The sequence below is a fragment of the Montipora foliosa genome, chromosome 6 (genome assembly GCF_036669935.1).
Source record: "Montipora foliosa isolate CH-2021 chromosome 6, ASM3666993v2, whole genome shotgun sequence".
Lineage (NCBI taxonomy): Eukaryota > Metazoa > Cnidaria > Anthozoa > Scleractinia > Acroporidae > Montipora > Montipora foliosa.
This window is the reverse complement of record NC_090874.1, coordinates 35,855,825-35,861,824: the sequence shown is the minus strand read 5'-3', so window position 1 is coordinate 35,861,824 and position 6,000 is coordinate 35,855,825. Positions and strand designations below refer to the sequence as shown.

The 6,000-nt window shown below is 37.6% G+C and overlaps 1 pseudogene; it reads right to left on the bottom strand.

The window, feature by feature from the left end:
* Positions 1-6,000, bottom strand: part of LOC138008657 (uncharacterized) — a 482,701-nt pseudogene that overhangs the window by 345,874 nt on the left and 130,827 nt on the right.

Genomic DNA, 6,000 nt, shown 5'->3' with positions numbered 1-6,000 from the left:
TCGTTTTTATGTATCCATGGAAATAACCCTAGGGCAGTTTCGGTCTTGGGAAAGGGGTTACACACAAAAAAGTCTTTTCCCGTGGGCAAAAAGGCTATTTACCCATGGGTAAAAGGGCTAGTGTAACCACGGCTAATAATTGATCCCTTTTAGAATACTGCATATGTGCTTAAGAGGGGTGGCAAACAGCAGCAGGGAAAACATGGATCTCAGAATTTCTGTATATAATTTAAATGATTTTTAGAGAATTTTGGTTTACAATGGGTCATCAAGACTTGTTTTTGTATGCCCCTTCCTACCTTTGAGTAACAACCTTTTGAGCTTAAGGTCTCAGACTTACATACATAATTTGGATTTTAGTATTTGCTACCCCTTTTATGTTAAGGACATATGTGATAAAATTGACATTGTAGTTGCTCTCAAAGAACCACCAACATGTAATGAGTTTGAAGAATGAGAACTGAAAATGTTTAATGCATTTTTTTGCTAGAATGCTTCAGACTTGAGAACTTGGGGATTTTAGTTTACCAAGATGCAACTTGAGAGTCTCTCTACTTGCAATGTTAAATAATGTTTGCAACATTGCATTACATAATACCAAAACATTAAATTAAAAAGTCCCCCAAAAAAGTTGTCGACTGTTTCTTAGCAATCACCTGATGGAGATAGGGGAATAATAGGAGCCTGTAAGCACTTTTGCATAGATATTTGTCCCGTGGGGGTGGTAGATAATGTGTCTCCTTGTTATATAGCGTTAAATCCCCACTTTGGGGAGGTGAGGGAGATTTCTCTTTCGGTTGAAAAAGACTGGTACAAAAGATTGTCAAGCACATTGCCACTGTGTGCCATCCATGCTTAGCAAGATTAGGATTAAAAGAGACAAAGAAGGTTGTGACAACCAATGCCAATGTTTTCAAAATCCTACTTGTATTTCGGGGACACGAATATGACAAAAATGTATGAAAAGCAGAAAGTTAACACGGTAATGTGATGTTTTCTCAGGCAGCTTCATCCTAATTCATTTTCTCTTTCACGAGGGTAACAATCTAGCATGGCACATTATAACATAATAGCTTTTTTCAGGGTGTCAAGCAACACATCGCCTCAAGAAAATAGAAAAATTGGAAATTTGAACACAACAAAATAGGAAAAAATATAACATTTCACAAGTAGCTTTAACGATCTTCACTACCATCCATTCCATCGTTACAACTTTAGTTTGAAAATGTCAGTTATCCTTCCATGACAAAACATTCACCAGTATATACCGGTATTCACCTGGCCCCAGTTGTTCAAATGATGGATAGCGCTATCCACTGGATAAATCACTATCCAGTGGATAAGTCATAGTGAAACCAATTCCGCTATTCAATGGATAGTGATATATTCAGTGGATAGCATTATTCATCTTTTGAACAACTGGGGCCTGACAGATACAGTATGAAGTATGATTGCTTCAAATGCAACAGTCCTCCAAAACCTAATTGAGCTCCCCACCACAATATTTGAAGTTTCCAAGAACTCAGCAAGAGTTAAGTTTTCTTGAAATCAACAATCATGAACAATGAAAAGTCCACAAATGAATCCTTTTTTTAGTGTAAAGAAAAAGAAATTGTCTCTCTCTCAGGGCCCATAGCCCTGAGATTGAGGCTATACCTGAAATCTTGTTATTACAGTACAGCATGAAACAAATTCAGGGGCTAGAAATTTCACTTTAAAAGGGTAATGAACAAAACACTGCCCACCCAGTCAACAGTCAGTGGACTACTCCTAAAGAACTACTGAATGTAACTGAGCTGTTTAAAGGGGCTAGGTCACGCAATTTTAGGCAATTTCAGCACTGATCGAATGGTCATAGAATTAACTAAAATATCAAAATAACTGTTCAAAACTATAGAAGAACTCTAACAAAACACAGGGAAGCCAAGAAGGTACATGGATGGACAAAACTGGAGAGGATTGAAATGGATTGAATTTGGGTAAATCATGTTCAGTTGTTATGTGGCCATGAAAAACTCTTGCTCTGCCAATTTGACGTTTAGAGCTCATAATTAACAAAATTAAACGAATTTACCTAAAATAGCGTGACCAAGCCCCTTTAACCCATTGACTCCCAGAGGTTCCCCATTGACGAGTAAAATTGTCGGGCCGGTTTGGACGTCAAAGGGTTAACATTTTGTAAGCTATTTAGATTGTCATTGTTCAGAAATGATCTTATGGCACTGTAACCATGAGACATTGGTATGTATACATGTTTGGTGTAAGTCCCCACAAACAAAATTAAGAAAAGAAAATTGTTTTATGCTGATGCGCATATAGACTCAAGCTTAAATTCTAGCTCAAATTTTCAAATGTAAATTCTCAAAGAAAAGTTTTGAACCAGAAAAACAAAAAGCAACAATAAGAATGAATGAATTAACATATGGAAATGAAAGGTCCTGCCAGGGCAATTATTATCAGTGACACCCTCTCCTCTAAACATCTCCAATGTTTACTTGTCTGGGTCTGGTTCAGGATTCCATATTTTTCATACACCCTACCACAATAACACTAAACACAGTAAGCCACACTCTTGACTGTGCTATAATTCATGAAATAAGTACCCATACTCTAATATAACTACGCTTTCTCATTGTTTTAACAATGCAAATAATTCCTGAGCTTTAATGTCATTGACTAGCAGTTCAAATTTGCTTATGTCCAAGACGTGAAGAGAACAGGGTGTATTTGTTCACAAATGTATTGCTGAAGAAAATTTGAAAAAGTGATGAAAATCTCCTTTCACTTTCAGAAGAAATGTTGCACATCTCAAAGGCGTGGCCTACCATCCAGAGGGTGCCCACAATGTGGGCAAAAATGGAAGTCCTGTGCCTCACAAGTGTACCCACAGTGAGGGCACCTGAATGGCCTTCTGCCACTTGTGTAGCAAAAAACTTAAGAAGGTTAACAGGGGGCCTGGAAGTGCTGAAGAGGAGGGAAGGGAGTGATGGTGGTCATGATAAAAATGGTGGTGATGATGACGAGCCAGTTGAGGATGAAGTGAGACTAACCAAAAAATCAACAGTTTTACCGAAATCGAAGGAAAACGAGAAAAACAATCATCAAGCATGTTGGAAAACTGTGGAAATAAAGCTGAAAGCCGGCGGACGTTTTCACAATTATCCACTGTCAGTTCACAAGGGTTGTTTTAATTGAGCCTGGCCACTTGCTTCATTGGTCATCAGATGGTCAAGCACAATGTTCACATTTTCCCCACATTCCCTGAACAACTGCTCCAAAGTTATAAAGGGAATGTGAGGAAAGGCAGCCTCCAGTTGTGTGAGGGCCATGACTGCTGATGGCTGTGTTTCTGTTACCTTCCCATGGTTCTCTGCCTGCATGCTTTAAAATAAAGGGTTATAAAAATTAACGCAGCCGTTGATTTTCAGAACACACTTCGACAATGTTGTTTTCTGCCAAAACAATTTTGACATCTTCCAATAAAACGTTTTGTTCCAAGTATTTCCATATCATTTAAATGTGAATGCTTCATTGTCATGCAAATTCAAAACATAAAGAATCTTAACCCCGAGAGATTTGAATTGGGTACAACATTGAGTTAGCCGAATTGGTCTATTGTGACCCAAACACAGAAAAAAAAATTGTTTCGCCCTAGCTACGGAGCGGTCCCACGATTTTTCCTACCAAAAGGACGCTGTTCCCCGCTAGCCGTCATCTTTCTGTTCCAAAACGTTTATTTTCATCTAAATACTGCTCTCCAAAGTCTCAGAAGGCCGACAGTTCAAAGTCATCAAGAAATGGCGGCGATTGAAAGTTCTCAAATTCAGTGGTGGATAATTCATTCCGGTTGATTGGTTAGTTTTTTCTTGATACCTTAAAGTGATACAACGCTCTATTGCATTGGGTAGTTGTTGACGATTGGTTTTGGTTTTACTTCTCCTTGTGATTGGTTGAGTAATTTGTTTTTAATTTAATTGGTTTTGGTTTTACAACACTCAATTGAAAACTGCTCTAGTACTAATATGCTGTAAATGTAAAGCATTTACAAAAATGTTGTCCAAACAAGTCCTGTATCATGGGCCTAACCATATTTACAGTTGTATGATCACCATGCAAATTTCAACAGGAAAAATATGCCTGCCTTGTTTACCAATCAATTCCATGCTGTACAGAACAAAACATGTTTGGCTATTTACAGTATGTACAGTGTATGTTGAATAAAATAAATAAATTTGAGGAAGTCAACAAATGTCAATCTACATTTGATCAAATTAAATGGTGTTTTGTACATGATTGTCCTTAGAACGTGTAAGGTTCAAGCCCCTGTGGTCTGATTTTCTCATCATCATCTCATTTCGCTGTTCTCAAAAAGTTTCTTAACAAAGTGGTTGTCAGAATGTAGCTCCTGTAATGGATTTGCATTTATCTTCTTTTCTTTATATCAGCGTGGAGGAGTGTTTACTAGCATCTCAAGCACTACTCTTGGGATATGCGACACTTTTGTATATGGAGCAATCTTCTTCTCTAACCTCTTTCCAAATTGGTAGTGGTATCTTGTTGTTTACAGCAAATTCAAAATGGTAACTGTAAGTAGTAATAATAATAATAATTCTGCAAGATAAACGGCTTTCAAATAGGCCATCCTTCTTTAAGTCAGCAGTCATGATTACGAGGAGGTAAGATTATAATGATGTATAAGTTGCATGCAAGTAAGTGCGGAAATTGTTCCACAAGCGATTGAGCCTACCACATTAGCCAAGTAAAAATATCGTTTTGGTTCTACGAAGGAACTTTACATTGCAAATGCCATGGCAATTGAATTTGAAAGAAAGTGCAACATAATAAATAAATGGAAACCAATGTACAAAATCAAGTGCAATAATATTCATACAATCAAAACAAATCCCATGAAATTCTTATATACCACTTGGTGACTCAACAGTGACAACAGTGTATCATGTAGGTACAGAACCATTCGACAGGTACCCCTGCGGATGAATAGCGTTGCTATTGTCGGCATAAGTAAACAAAACAGGCTTGCTTTCGAAACACGTTTCGTCAAAGTGTACAGAGCATAATGTTGCTGACTTCAATGGGCCAAGATCTTTCCTGTGAACTCGGACAAACTGAGTCCACTTCTTCCATAACGTTTGGTCTTTCTGCAAGTAATGCATTGAAACTCTCGGAGTTTGCGATTAGCCATATTGGGGCCACTGGCCGCAGGATAATTTCCCGTTTTCTCATTGTTCACCTTGTCTGCTATTACCCTCAAGTTGTCTGAACAATTTCCTACTTCACGACCTTGTAATACGACTGTTTTGACTGCACGCAAAATCGATCCTAATTTCCTTGTCAAATTTGATTGGGCGGCAAATAGTTGGATTTTTTTCTCTTTAACATTATTCGCTTTTGGTAGTTTCAAGAAGTAGACATAAGAAGCAACTGAAAACCCCCCCAAAAAATTTCACTTCATAGGCACTTAAATGTAAACCATGAAAAACAGGGTGCTTAAAATAGAGCCCTGAGGAACTCCACAACTAATACCTAAAGAGAAGGGATTGTAAAGCAAAATGTCGTGATTTACTGTGTCAAAGGCTCTAGATAGATAGATCTATGACTGACCCTAACATAACCTTCTTGTTGTCAAGTGCATTTGAGATCTTGTCATACAATTGAATTGGAGCATGTGCAGTAGAATCATTTTTTCTAAATCCATATTGATTCTGAGAGACATGTTAAAGTTACTTTAATTAAAGTTAAATGGCGGTTGTAGACTATTATTTCTAGGAATTTGGAGAAAGCTGGTAAACGCTAAACAGGCCTGTAGTTTGTGGACATTGTTGTCATGTGTAGTTTCCTGTGACTTTTAATGTAAACTAAGCTTGAAAATTCGAACATTTGAGCAGATCAGGCATAAGAACATATAGTGAGATGGGGTGGTAAAAGTCATAAAATTTGGGTCTCTTTTTTGAGTGGGAGTTTAAAATGATGCAACAGAGA